Below are 15,656 nucleotides of genomic sequence, written 5' to 3'. Positions count from 1 at the left end.
GCTTAAACTGGATCATGAAGATGATGGGAGCAAAGGATTAAAGACCCACTCCCCCATGCCATGGTCCCTAACTGGATCAGAGCCCCCAGCAGCTGCTGTTTAGCATTGCAAGCACTTGTCATTAATGCATTGACTGACCCTCAGTAATCTGGGCAACGCTGTTCCAAACAGTACATCACATTCATTCAGGACGTAGGTCTGTACATGTATGTAAGAAGCATGTAATTAGATCGACTGGGCACCAGAATAAGCTCCCAATGCCATCAGACAAGGTTGGATCCCAGGATGTCCTTGAAAATGGTTTCAGGATGCCACAATGGTTGGGAGATGACAGGGGCTTTCCTCACTAAATTAGTTTGTAGCTTTGCAACAAAGCAGCTGTTTTATTCTTTTGTCGTTAAATGGAGACACATGCAGTAAATCTTAGGAGAAAAGAAACTGCAATTAGCCAGAACTGCATTCCCAAGTATATTGCAGGCATTTGGGGAGGGCTATGCTATTCTCCTCATTGCTCTGATGAAAAAGAAAAAAAAAAGTAACTTCGTTAATTGCAGTGGTGCTTTATTGCTCTCTGTAATGTAGTAGCCCAATTCTGGCCATGCAGAAAGAATCAGAATACTAGAGAAAGAGGGAGAGCACGTAGAACTGGTGCTTGTGCGTTCTTTCTCCTGCAGACAGCAACTTCACGTAAGCACATGTGGAAGGGAATTTAGACACAGAAAAGGCATTAGCGCACCCTCCTCCTGCAATGTGAAGGCTTTGAACTTCAAAAAGGCAGAAGATCTGATCACAGATCTACCAGCATCTCACATCTAGTGTGGCCTTGATCCTTCACGCTTCCTCCGAGGGGCTCAAAGAAGTTCCAATATAGTTACCAGGTGGTCTCCCATCTAGGAAGCTGACAGAGCCAGAGATCCTTAGATTTAGCAATTTAATTCTCTTTTGTACTGCTGTGGGAGATGGAATGCAACTTGCTCACATGACTGTTGGGTATGCTATGATCCTAGGGGGGGAAAGGGGAGGGAGCCTGCATGTTCTGTGTGCCAGCCATGTGTACCTGACATGGTTGGCAACCTTCAGTCTCGAAAGACTATAGTATAAGCCTACAGCACCCAGTATTCCCAAGCGGTCTCCCATCCAAGTACTAACCAGGCCTGACCCTGCTTAGCTTCCAAGATCAGACAAGATTGGGCATGTGCAGGGTAACAGTTGCTGTCAACCACTTTCAGAATTCACCTTTTGGCAAGATATCATAAATGCTGGGAAGACATCAGACATAGACAGTAGTTGTTGGATAGTATCTAATCTGTGAACCTGGTTCCCCTGGTTCAAATCTTCCCTCTGTCATGAACACACCAGGTGGTCTTAGCAAGGTATTCACTCCAGATCAGGACTGGCCCATCCATGAGGGAATTAACTCGGGCAGGGGAGAGTATTACCCATCTGTACCTATTTGTGTCACTTCTTCTCCCTTTCAATTTGAAAAGGAAGGAGTACCAGAATGGAGGAGGATGCATGGGAGAGAAGAGAACAGTGGGTTAGAATGCTGATGCTCTAGCCCACTTCTGTCCTCTCCTCCACCTTCTGCTCCATTCCCTTTTTCTTTTCAGGGAGTGGGCGGAGAAGTGGCAGAGATGGCTGGCATATTGTCAGAGAAGGTGGTGATAGGGAGGCATTGCAAAGGTCTCAGGCTAGCTCTGCTTCTTTCTTACAGCTTAACCCCTTATCCCCAATACGAGGATAATAATACCAGCCTACCTTTATAGGGCTTTGATATAGATTACTGCTAATGGATGCAAAGTCCTCTCAACACTCTAAAAAGCCACTACAGAAACGCTACTCTGCACTGTTTATACAGGAAATTATTTCAAAAGAGAGCACAGAACAGAGATCAGTCAATGTGTGTAATCACTGGAACCAGCTCTATGACGCAAGATACGTTACAAAAACCTAACAGGTCCTGAAAGAGTCACCACAGTCTGCTGAGCAAAATATGCCCTATAAGAATTGTTCAGGAACGTATTTAACATGATAAACCGAAAGAGCAGCGCTGGTTCTATTGAATAAACAGCACAACGGGTCTCAGAGCTGTTACGGTCTAGTGGGTAAATAATAAAAATTTTAAAATGCTTCCAAGTATTTTTTTTTTGTTAACAATACAACCAAATGGCTCTAAGGGAAGCTATTGAATGTATTACCAGCAACATAATTCCTTCCCTTTCAAATTCTCGAGGTGACCTGTGATTTACAGAGACTGTAAATGGACAGGCTCCTAGGTGTAGAGTTTTACAGTATAAACCTCTGCCTTTCTACTCAGAAGTTAGTCCCATTGAGTTCAGTGGGACTTACTTCCAGGTAATTGTGTATAGGATTGCAGCCTTATGGGCCCAATCCTATCCTGGGCCAGCACTGGTCTCCCACGTGCTGCCCTAATGTGCAATAAGGCAGATTGTGGCAGCCAGAACTATGGAGGTGCTGGCAAGGAACAAGTCGGATAACCACCAGGAGCCAGCAGCAATAATTCACCCCTGAGCAGCATGGAGGCATTCTGGTGCATAGGAAGGGTGGGGAGAAGGCGGGGAGTGGACAAAACTGGGTGGAGTGAGAGTGGTTCAGTCCCAGGAGGGAGTATGGGGATGGCCCCTTCCTGCCCCTCAGAGTGGAGCTTTGAGGCACAGGAGCGGGCCATTCCCATGCCCCCCCAGGCCTGAATCAGTCTCATCCCACCCAGTTTTACCCACTTCTGTCTACTCAGTTTTGCACCAGAGCTGGCGCAGATCTGAGTAGACTCATAGGGGCTGCTGGGGCCAACAACGGGGTAAGGAAACCAATGTTCCCTTACCCCAACAAGACCTCCAGCTGCCTTCCTGGCCCTGCAGGATACAGCAGTGGCTGATTCAGAGCCGCTGTACCACAGGACGGGCAGCCTGGTTAGGAATGGGGTTGCTCTTATCTGAATTTCCAATAGGACCTTCAGGACCACAAACACACCTCCATACTAACAACCACCATTAACTTCTTTAGCGAGAACCAAGTATTAAAACCTCCTGAGCAGTATCATTACTCTAATTAAAACTCTTCTTTAGTTTCTGTCAAAATCACTCAGATGTTTCTTCCATGCAGAAAGCCCCACATTTTACCCTGCACATGCCTGATCTTGTCTGATCTCGGAAGCTAAGCAGGGTCAGGCCTGGTTAGTACTTGGATGGGAGACCGCCTAGGAATACCGGGTGCTGTAGGCTTATACCATAGTCTTTCGAGACTGAAGGTTGCCAACCATTTGTCTCAAAAATAGTTTCCAATTAGTGGCACCTCTTAGTAAACTTTCTGCAGGCAGTGTCATGGACTAGACTAGGGGTGTCCAAACCCTAGCCCGGCGACCCTTTGTGGCCCTAAGGGACACCCAATCCAGACCGTGGGGACCCCTCCAATGAGCCTGTGGCTCTCTGGAGACTTACTGGACCCTGATGCAACTGCTCTCAGCATGAGGGTGACTGTTTGACTTCCTTCATGAGCTGTGGGCCTTGCTTTGTGAAAGACCTTTTATAGGCCTTGTGCTATTGCAAGACCTTCATTCATTCAGATGTTCCATCTCTAATTTATGTAAATTTATTCAAATATGAAATGAAAATTAATTCTTTTTTTTACTCTGGCCCCTGAAACAGCGTCAGAGAGAGGATGTGGTTCTCCTGTCCAAAAGTTTGGACACCCCTTGGGATCGGAACGCTGGGTTCTTAAAAGCAATGGCCTCTATCTACTAATAAAGAGGATTGGAAGTCTATTATCTGCATACACACTGCCCATCTAATTAACATTATTATGAATATGCCTTTATGCATTGAAAGGGTTTAACACTGTGTACTCCTTCATGTTTTATAACTAGTCATCGTGACAGTAAGAGCTTTTTTTTTCTTTTTTCCCCTCAAGTTGTGTACTCTCGTTATTTGTTTTCTCCTTCCTAAAATAACTGTAAAACTATATGGGCTACCAAGTTGCATTTAATGAGAGAGAAAAGGAAAACAAGAATTGAGATCTGTATTCACAGGCAGTTTAAACATTCCTTGTATGCGATCTGTTAGCTTTGAAAAAACGCAGAGAAAACAAAACTAATCACAAGTTTGTTACATCGACTATGCAAAATACAATAAATTAGCAGACCAACGAAAACTGATTGCTACCCGCCACTTACAAGCAGTCTGTTGTCTAATGGTCCAGAACCAAGTTGTTTGTTGTTACTGTTCTAAGAGGATGGGAATAGCTAAATACACAGAGCCAAATTCTGCCTTTTGCTGCCAGTCAGAATAACTTGATTTTCAAAGGGCTTTATCTGGGTAGAACCCGGGGTAAAAATCGTTACAGTTTAGCACACCAAGCTTTTCTGAATGCAAAGCAGGATGAATGCTTTTCATTTTGCAGAAGAACAGAGATGGATATCTGGCAATACAGAAAGTTAGTCAAGGTAGGCACAGATGGTACCACAGTCAGCAAAGCTCCGCATATGACTGTTCATATGCTGGTCTGCTCATGTGTAACACGAGATGAGGAAGCCTCAAACAAAAGCACCTCTCTCCTTCTTAATGGGGAGCAATACTCTACTAGCTGTGACTTTTTTGCTCACAAAAGAGGAGCCACAATCAGGTTACCTTTTCTGACAATGCGTGACTCATGTGAGAAGACTATTCTCATGAACTAGTGGTGGCCAACTGCAGCTAAACTTGAGCCAGTTGTTAGAATGTTACATGTGCTTAATGCTGACATGCTTGTTCTTTTTCTTAATAGCAGTCAGATTTTTGCCCACCCACCCCCCCCCCCCCAAAATCAGGACCACTGTGTGAGGAGAGGGAAGCTTCTATCCTTTCCCCCACTGTCATCCTGACCTGGATCACTCTGTGCACCCCAACTGCTATTTGCTTAGGAGGAAAAGCTCCCACTGGTGCTCCTATTAGTGCAGTGATTTTCAACCTTTTTCATCTCGTGGCACATTAGCAAGGCACTAAAATGGTCAAGGTACACCATCAGCTTTTTGACAGCTGACAAGGCACACTGTGCTGTCAATGGGGGCTCACATCCCCCAATGGTCCTACTGATAAATGACTCTCTCCCAAATTCCCGCGGCACACCTGGGGACCACTTGCGGCACACCAGTGTCCCATGGCACAGTGGTTGAAAATGACTGTATTAGTGCATTGCAGCAAAAACTAAGGAAACTACACCAAAAGTCTTTTCTATCACTGCTGCTGCTAGATGTGGACAGGAAAGGGGAAGTGGGAAGGAAGTCTGAAGATCAAGTTAAAGTCACTGGCTTAGGTAATAAGAACATATGAATAGCCTAGCTGGATCAGGCCAAAGTCCCATCTAGTCCAGTTTCCTGTATCCCAGTGGCCCACCACATGCCTCAGGGAGCATCTGAAATGGAGGGCTCACTCCATTTTGTAGGCCAGAAGCCATTTTGAAGCAGCCGTGGAAAAAGAGCATGTTAGTAGGCCGAGAGCTCCTCACATGGTTTTTGTGAAGATAAAACAGAGGGCAGGGAAAGAATCTTGTAAGCTACCCTGAGTTCCTTGGAGGAAGGCTGAGATATAAACATAATAAACTAATAAAATATTGTCCAGGTACCTCTTCCAGTCTTTGGGGAACCCTTCAGAATTACTAATAGACAACCTTGGCTAGATGCCACTGTTTTCCATTTAGGAAATATAACGTGTAGCCAGGCTTGCAGGACTTGGTAATCTCCTGCTGATCTGACCTGATATGGCCTTTTGGATCTTTTGAGATCTGGCCTTTTTGAAAGATAGGAGGTTCAACTACCCCTTCAGTATGGACTTTTAGAAAGATCCTTACCCTTCAAGTCTTTCACATGCAATTCAACAAGTCCATCCCCTTGACAACAAGCCTGTTAATCTTTTCCACATTAAAACAACAACAACAACAATGCCATCATTAAGTGAAGCCACTGAGATACTGTCAGTCCCGATCATTTCTGTTGTTGTTGATAGAGGAAAAAATGTATCTTCCAAATTGAGTTATAGAAGTATAGGCTTAAAATGCTACACCTTCATAGTGCTTTTTTAAGCATCACTCTATTTGCCACTAATTGCAACCCCATTAAACATCTGCCAATATTATCCCACCTAACTAGCAGTCACTATTATTTGTTGGCATTGGTTTCCTTGGAGATAACCCCATAAAACTGCCATCCCAGTTCAGTGTGGCCCAATTAATACAGGCTGCCAAAATATATATATATTTTTTACCTTTTGATAGGACTTTGTTCCAAACTGTAATACTTGCACATTATGTAGACAGATAACCATGGTGATGAGAGTATTCCTAAAACCTTGAGTAAAGCAACCTGGATGAAGAGCAGCATATTAGAAGGTAAGGTACATCAGGCATTTAAACATTTCTTACTGTGAGAGTAAGGACAGCTGCAGCTTCGGAGAATGGAGCCCCCAAGACCCTGAAAAGAAGAGAAAGCTTTTGGCTGTATAGGGTGAATCAGAAACAATAAAAACAAGAAATGTGGCTACGTGCAAATGGATATTCAGGTTTCAGATCTTCTTCAGATCCTATTCAGGTTTCAGATCTGTCTTTTCAGAGAAGAGACATCTTCTCCTTACACTAAGAACACACACTGAGAAGTACACATCTTCTCTTTACACTGTACACATACACACACACACTGAGCCTGTAAAAGGTTGCAGACTCAAAGTATGAAAGAAAGTCTGTCTGAGGCTCTACAGCACTGGTTTTCAACCTACATCTTCAGGAAACTCTGGTGGTCTCTAGAAGTTTATCAGAAGATCCTCAATGAGAAAATCAGTAATGGTGGACAAACTTTCCTGAAAGATCAGTTGCCATTCTTTACTGATGCTCTTGCATAGAAATGAGGTAAATTTTGCAATCGGGGAGTCTCACATTATTTGAGCACCTGTCTTTTATAGCCAAAATTACTAATCCTAAAGCACCCTTACATTCCAGCAGCATAAGGCACTTTACGGTGGTCACAGATGTCACATGCCATCGGACGCAGCTGGGCCATTGCCACATGTAGCGAGTGTTGGCAGTGGCCTGCCAGTGGATCCATAACATCTCCCAGTGCAATTAAATCAGCATGGAGGGCAGAAGGGAGGCAAGGAGGGGGTCGGTAGTGTGGGGAGGGGAAGGAACAGGGAGGTGGTGCAAAATGGTGACAGAATGACGGCTGGAACAGGGAAATATTGGCAGCAGTGGTCAATATCCTATCCCCCTTCCAGGCCTCAATCTGCTTTCCCAGGTCAACTCAGACTTACAATAGCAAGATTGTTGGTTCAGGTTGACTAGATCTGTTCTTGCACCAGAGGCTTACCCCTGGGTAAGGCAATAAATGTTCCCTTACCCAGAGGGAACCTTTGGGACCCACCCACCCCAACAGGATGCAGTGTGCAGTCCAGCAGCATGGCTGCATCAGCAAGGCAGAGAAAGAATCCAATTGGACCCAGAAATACAGATCAATTGATCTGTAAGTAAAACTGAGCCACAAATAGTCTAACTCTCCAGATTAACCTCTCTGATCATCTCTGTTCTTTAAGCTGTGAGCAAATCCTGAAACACCACCTACAATCATCCCTTTTTGTACAATCTTCCATATTTCCAAAGTAAGGCACGGAGTTCCATAGGCTGCAATCCTATCCACACTTACCTGGAAGTAAGCTCCATTGGCTATAGTGGGACTTACTTCTGAGTAGATAGGATTGGGCTCAAAGTTTAACAGTGGGCCCTAAGAATGCAAACAGCTGGCCACTGCTAGCACCAAAAAGAAAACTTTGTGAAGGAGAACATTAGAAAGCCAGAAATCCTCATTCCCTATTCTATCCACCTCAGCCTGTTCTTCTTTATTCAGCATGCCCAAGTTTGCAATTTGTTATCTGGGGTTGGTGAATTCCCATGTGACATAGCCGTGGAAACCAGGTGTCTCCTCCAATTGCGGTTGAAGCTGCTGGAGTGAGTTAAATAAAAACCAAATTCTCAGAGGATGAGAATTTAAATGAGTACCACTTCTCCCATCCCAAAAATGTGATTGTGACATGCCGGTTCTTTAGTGCAGCGCTACACAACTGTTTATGCCTCTAGCAAATTGTGAGGCCACAGTCCATGAGAAAAGTTTGCAATAGGTGCCTGTTGACACACATGAATTTCCCCCCTATTGCTGGAAAGCAGCATTAGTCTGCTAGTCCATCTCAGAGAGCTTATTTTAGCATGTTGTGTGTGTGGGGGGAGAAATCACAGCAGGAAGAATCACACACCTGCTACTCGGTCATCTAAATCCTAATATCCATTCCCTTACATTGTGGCAGATTTGCTAAAGCAGTGTGTCTTCAATAATTTTAAAATTTGACAATAATGACTCTTCCCAAGTAAAAAATGAGATGCGACAGCACCCATTCAGAATGTTTCATATGGAACTTCCCCAATCAGGTGTGATTTGCTTATTTAATACTACCCTTCCTCCAAAGAGCTCAGGGCAGTGTACACAACTGCTCCCTTCCTTTTTGTCCTCACAACAACCCTGTGAGGTAGGTAAGGCTAAGAGAAAATGACTGGCCCAAGGTCACCCAGGAAGCTTCATGGTTGAGGGGGGATTTGAACCTGGATGTTCCAGGTCTAAGTCCACCTCGCTAACCACTACACCACCCTGGCTCTCCAGCCTATACTCTCAGGTCAGCTGAAGGGGCTCTTCTACAAGTGCCACCTTTGTCCCAGGTGACAGGAGCAGCAGCTCGGGGGTAAACCTTCTCTTCTCCCCACTGGCTCAATGAGAGCCCAATCCTATCCAATTTTCCAGTGCCAGTGCCGCTGTGCCAATGGGGTATGGACTACTCCCTGTGTTGGGGAAGCTGTCACAGAGGCCTCCCCAAGGTATGGGAACATTTGTTCCCTTAATTTGGGGCTGCATTGCAGCTGCACCAGTACTGGAAAATTGGATAGGATTGGGCCCAGAGTTCTCTTTTCCTTTCTCCCTTAAACTTTGCTCTGTTTTTGATATTCGTTCGTCGCCTTGTAATGTTAAAATTAATGTTCTACTGCATTGTGTGATGTTTTCACTTGTTGTGATACTCTGTACTCGATTCTACGGTTTGTAAGCCGCCTTGGGCATTTGCTTCAGCATGGGAAAAGTGGAGTATATATTTCTTAAAATAAATAAATAAATGTAGGTCAGTGGTAGAATACACAGTTTGAATGTGGCTTCAGGTTCAATATCCTACTGAAAAGAACTGCTATCAGGTGCCAGGAAAGACCTCCAAGAAACCACTACTAGCCGAGTAGCCATTATTGGGCTAGATGAACCAGTTATCTGACTTAGCACAAGGCAACTTCATATGTTCATGAGAGTTGTGCTGAATAAGGGATTTAGGGCACAATCCTAACCAGAAGTAAGTCCTTTTTTGTTCAATGGGGCTTATCCTCAGGAAAGTGTGCTTAGGACTGCAGCCTTAGAGAATGAGATGTAGCCTAGCAGCACATGCTTGATATTTACAGAACCCAAAGAGCCACTCCCAGTCAGCCCAGATAATGATGAGCTTGATGGACCAATGATCTGATTCAGTAGAAGGCAGCCTTGTATGTTTAGATAGAAAGACAGCGTCTGATGCTAATACTGGAGGGACATGGTACCCTCCCCTAGTCTGTCGCCTCTCCTCTCCTCTCTGCTGCTCAGCAAAAACGGGCAGAGGGGCTGTGGGGAGGTAAGAAGCAGATTCAGGGTTGGTTCAGTGCTCCTTAAGATCTTGATAATGTTTAATACTCTTTGTTCTACTTTTGGAATGATATGGAATTTATGCATCACCGCCACTGCAAACACCATCAAGTATGTGATAGCCTGGTGAACATACACTGTGTGTTGGCATCCTTCAGTCTTGGAAGACTATGGTATTGCGCTCTGAATGGTGGCTCTGGAACAGAGTGTCCTCTCCAGTGCGTGAAGCCTGGGTAAAGTAGATATGGAGGACAGACTGTTTCCCATGCAGCAAATCCCCCCTCTCCACACCGCCGAAATGGTCCAATGGAAAGGTAGAGGCCAATACGGTTGGTTCTAGCGGCGTTGCAGGAGTTGCCAGAGCGTGACTGTGTTCAGCCATGAACTGCCTCAGGGACTCCGGCTCCGGATTTTGCCTCGAGGTTGACTCCTGAAGCTTTTTCCATAACTGGATGTAGCCACAAGGCAGTGGAGGTTTGGGATCAGAGTTTTCCTTCTCTCAGATGAGCTGCCTTCCCAGGCTGACGAGTCCCATCTACCTGGTGGCTGTTTAGTCGCCTCTTACGACAAGTACAGCCAAACTGAGGGCCTATTCTTATCCCCAGCCCCCAGGGGAGAACATACACTATACACAATTGAAATGATACACAAGGTATGGCACTATACCTCTTCCCCATAGCATGCAACATGGGGAAGCAGTTTTCAATGGCATGGATGTAGGAATGGTAACTTATATACAAGTTCTGAATCTCTCTTAGGCAGGCCTGTGTCCCATTTTGAGAATCATTGTTCTCACATACTTCTGCCTCACAAACACTCCCCCCCCCACTCTTTATTTGTTTTGCTTCAGCCATCATAATTGTGCGAAGGCTAACCCAACAATGTGCAATAATCAGCATTCTGTCTGAAACTGGAAATTACTCTGAACACAATGTAATTTCCGTGAGGCATTGCGCTTCCATCTCGGTACAGTGAGGACCGTGGTGCGTTTCTCATTAAAAGTTCCATCTTCACATTTCTCCAAGCTCCGGTAAAACTAATTCTATTCATTTGAAGTTGTACTGGCTTCCTTCGACTTCAGGGTAGAGAATTTGATGAAAATGCATTGTGGTGCCGACACCTGGGTAGGAATGTGTTCGGTAAGCTAACAGGAGATGCAAATGCAATGCCACTTCCAAGAGTTGGTGGATTCTTGGGGAAAGGCACCTTCTGTAGGCCTCCTCAATCTGGAAAGGAAGGATGGGGCATGCAAATGGAAAATTCTCTCATATTGCTCTGGATTGTTCTGGATATCCCATGCTAAGTGAGAGTGATAGAGCTGTTTGGGCAGTGGGCCTTTTGCTGCTTTTGGGTGGGAGAAAGGCAAATGCCCTGCTTTGCTACCATCTGGACCAAGCCCTGTGGAATATCAAATGATCAGCTTACTGAATCCAATGCAGCTTATTTTTTGATATACACTGTTTGATTGATTGATTGAATGAATGAATCTATGTTTGCCCACTTCCAGCTCCCAACTGCCTTCAGACAGCAATCTAGGATCTTGACTGCTCCCTTGGAATCAGGTGGAAATGAAAGAAAGAGCTGGGTGTCATCAGCATACTGACTCCATACTAACCAAATCTCCAGATGACTTCTCCCAGTGGCTTCATGTAGATGTTAAACAGCCCAGGGGATAGAACAGAACCTTACAGCACCCCACACATCAATAGCAGGGATGCTGGGTAGACATCCCACAGAGCCACCTTCTGGGATCTGTCAGCCAGGAAGGAGTGCAAAACGGTTCTCCAAGCCAGCCAGCCAACTCTGAAGGACACAGTGGTTAGTGGTGTCAAAAGCCACTGAGAAATCTAATAGGGCCAACAGGGATGTACTCCCCTCATCCGGTCCCTGGCACAGGTAATGAAGCAAGGTGCCCAAGACACTTTGGACTTTTGAGTGTGCTGCTGCTGCTGAGATCTTCCTCCTCTCACCCTGGACTGCATTCTACCCAGGCAGATAGGACCTCTGGCCTTTTGTGCCAGTGCCCCAAAGCACTTGATGGTGGCACAATTTTTATGCTACCAATCTGGTGCTTCTGGTGGCAGATGGGGCTGCCCAGCTATAATCCTATCCACTCTTACATGGAAGTAAGCCCCATTAACTATAATGGGATGCTCTTCTAAGTAGATAAGCAGAGGATCGGGCTCTAAATCAAATAAATTGTTTTAAAAGAGGTGACGTAAAACAGCATTTGATTATGACTTATTTTCTTTCTATTTATAATACTAGGAGAACAAGATCCAATTTGGGGAATATGGATTATATTTTTCTGTTATGGTGAGATATAAAGACTGAAACCTTAAACTAAAAACTGCATTATGCAAAGATCATTACTGGCTGCTTTCCTGAAAAAGCTGGCCGTTTTTAAAATGCTAGTATAGGCTACAACCTATAGGTGGCAACATTGAATAACTTTTTGCAGAAACATTTTCCTTTTACATCTGCCCTTAATTAAAGTTTTATACAGCTATATGAATTCTCTTTCCCCTTTATTTTCAACAACCTTGAATACATATGTGTGAGCATGTTTGCAAATTTGTTAAGATGGAGAATGCACAATAAGAAGTACACAACCCTAAGCACCCATCTTTTCTGTTTCAAGGCAGATTAAAATTTTACCTACTATAGGTTTCTTACAGCTCCAAACTATCTAAATCTCAGCTACGCTGCATTGCACAGGAGGTTTCTGGTTGCAGGAAGTCTCCTTGGGCTAAGGGGACATTTGCCCCCTTGCCCCATGCACCCATGCCCCTTGCCCATGCACCCTTGCCCCTTACCTCAGCAGCTGCAATGGTGCAACTGCACCAGTGATATCATAGGCACAAGTCCACGTTGATCCATGCAGGCAGATTCAGGCCTGAGGAGGGGGTTTGGATATGGTGCGCATCAGTGACGCAGATCCCATCCCCCTCCTGGACCTGTTTCACCCACCCTGCACCATCACTGCCCCATTCTGCCATCACTAGACCCATTCCACCAAACACCCTGCACCATCACTGTCCCCTCCCTCTGCCCCTACACGGAACTTACCTGCTCTAGTGAGCCTCTGTCAATCTGCTGGCATCAGAAGGAAGGCTCAAGTCTTCCCTCTGGTGCACCAGTGCCTTGGCATGTACTGGCATGTTCCGCCAGCGCAGGCCCTCATTAGGAATGGGCCGTTAATTAAATTGTGCAATGATAGACCCATTCAGTGTTAAACTCCTTTGCATGTTCAAGTGGAACCTTGGTACACTGAGGGCACAATCCTAACCAGGTCTACTCAGAAGTAAGTCCTATTTTGTTCAGTGGGGCTTACTCTCAGGAAAGTGTGCTTAGGATTGCAACCTGAGTCATTTTAGCTGTGTCTAAGAAAGGCTTTTGTATTAGAAAGTGATACATTTATTAAGTAATAAGACCCGACATGATGTGAATTGTGCTCCATGTCCTCTCAGTAAGAGTACATGCAGACTATCTGGTTACAAACGTGGGAGCAAAAGGAAGAATTGTTTAGAAACCACAAAATAGAGATACTGGGGGAATGTTATGCTGATCATCAGAACAATATATTTAAAAATAGGAGGTTCCTTTAATAAAGCTGATAGTTCAGACTTTGCACATTTTTGACCCACTGCTATGCACACATCCCACCAGCTTTGTACTGTGATGTCAGGTGTCTGACTGTCCCTGTTTTTGTACATATGGTGCTACTTTTATCAATTTACTGCCAGCAAAACCAGTGTGCTACTGGTGGAAAACATTCAGCCTAGGTCGCAAATTATGCAGGCCATAGACAGATAAATAGATCAATAGTCCAATACACACTTTGCTTTTACTCTGTCACTTCCAGAGCACTCCCTGGTTGTAACTTCAGAATTCATGCTGTGTTTGAACTCCTCAGCACTTTCTGTGCTCTTAAAATAGTGAAGGGGTCAAATGTACACTCCAAAGTGATCATGGTCACAATCCACCTGAACATTCTTCTGTCCTGGCCTCTTGGAAATGACTAGACCACAGCACTGGCATTGCTCGTATGTGCCATTAATTTCTGGGGGCTTTGTGCAAGAGGAACTCCAGGCAGACCATGCCCAATCACCGGATCCTGACCTGGTGAGGGCAGGCATGAAACATTACAAAATCCTGGACCCTGAGATGTAAGGGAATGTGGCAAGAGTTGGACATCAGAACCGGGCAGCATAAATGAAGACAAAGACTGGTGAATAAAGAGAACGTTTGCAAAGAGTGTTTCTAGTGCCAGGTCAAGCTATATTATAGAAATAAAGAATGACAGGGTAGCTGCTTGGGAGTCCTCAAAAGGAATTAAAAATAAGCAGTTGAAAGGTTATATAATAGTATTACTGTAGTAGGCAACCTTCAGTCACGAAAGACTATGGTATTGCGCTCTGAATGGTGGTTCTGGAACAGCGTCTAGTGTGGCTGAATAGGCCAATTCGGGAGTGACAATCCCTTCCACACTGGGAGCAAGTGCAGTCTGTCCCTGGTCTGTCTCCCTGGCTGTGGGCCTTCCTTCTTTGCCTCTTAGCCTCAGACTGTTGGCCAAATGTCTCTTCAAACTGGGAAAGGCCATGCTGCACAGCCTGCCTCCAAGCGGGCCGCTCAGAGGCCAGGGTTTCCCACCTGTTGAGGTCCACTCCTAAGGCCTTCAGATCCCTCTTGCAGATGTCCTTGTATCACAGCTGTGGTCTACCTGTAGGGCGCTTTCCTTGCACGAGTTCTCCATAGAGGAGATCCTTTAGGATCCGGCCATCATCCATTCTCACGACATGACCGAGCCAACGCAGGCATCTCTGTTTCAGCAGTGCATACATGCTAGGGATTCCAGCACATTCCAGGACTGTGTTGTTTGGAACTTTGTCCTATCAGATGATGCCGAGGATGCATTGGAGGCAGCGCATTATTGACGTAGTATTATTGACAGTAGAGTGAATATAGACACCTGTAGCAATAGTGGCTTAAGAGGGAAAATAGGTAGCCTACTAAGGAGGGGAGGGAGATCAGACAGCACAAAGTTACTTCACCTTCCATTTCGTTTCCCTCACCTTTTCTCACCTGGAACCAATGAACTCTTCCTTGCTGGCTCTCTTCTTCAGTAACTTCTCCTAGACTGCCATACTGCCCTCTTGCAGGATATCCAGACCATCCCATCAGAAGGAATGGAATCCCTATTGCTTTAGTAAGCAGATTATGGCTCTCCTTCAGCAGGGGCCATGGTGATGGCTGTTGAAGCACCTCAGGCAGAAGACTGCTAAAGCAGGCAGCTATTCATGCATTCATGGCTTTTGCTGGATATGGGACATGAGGGAGGGCAATGCCGTGCCAGGAATGTGGAGCAATCATGAACACCTTACAAGAGTGCAAAATATAGACTGACAGCCCAATTCTAACAAGCAACAGGGCTGCATGGTCTTCACTGTATCCAGTGCTTGTCAGGAACAGGCAGGAGGTCTCCTTGAAGGAAGGGGATATTTTTCCATTTATCCTGAGTAATCCCCCAGACTGCCCTATGTCCAAGCAAGAAGTCCAAGCAGCCCCATGTATGGCTACTCGGCCCAGGAGGAAGGCTAGGATATGGCGGAGGAGGCTTCTGCCAGTCCTGCCCTCCTCTCAAGTCTGATCTACCCCCTGTTCTGCCCTCCCAGTGCTCCCTCCCTGCCTCCAAAATACCCTTCCATCACCCCTCTCTTGCCCGGCATGGTCTTACCTGTGCTGTCCAGTGGAACACTTAGATGTAGCATGGGCAGGGTGGCACAGGCCTCCACGCTAGCACAGCCTACCCTCCAAGTGTCACGACATGCCTTATGGCATGCTTGCAACACCCTCCACCTTTGCAGGGACTGCTACACTGGCACATCATGCAGTTTTGATTGCGCTCTGAGTACAGTAA

General features: G+C 45.5%; 1 pseudogene; it reads right to left on the bottom strand.

Annotated features, from left to right (window-relative positions):
* Positions 1-1,100: 1,100 nt before the first annotated feature.
* LOC136650782 (5S ribosomal RNA) lies at positions 1,101-1,220 on the bottom strand (annotated as a pseudogene).
* Between the last annotated feature and the right edge of the window lie 14,436 nt (positions 1,221-15,656).

Source organism: Tiliqua scincoides, chromosome 4 (genome assembly GCF_035046505.1).
Source record: "Tiliqua scincoides isolate rTilSci1 chromosome 4, rTilSci1.hap2, whole genome shotgun sequence".
In the NCBI taxonomy this organism is placed as follows: Eukaryota; Metazoa; Chordata; class Lepidosauria; order Squamata; family Scincidae; genus Tiliqua; species Tiliqua scincoides.
Note: the sequence above shows the minus strand (reverse complement) of the source record. Positions and strands in the feature narration are given on the sequence as shown.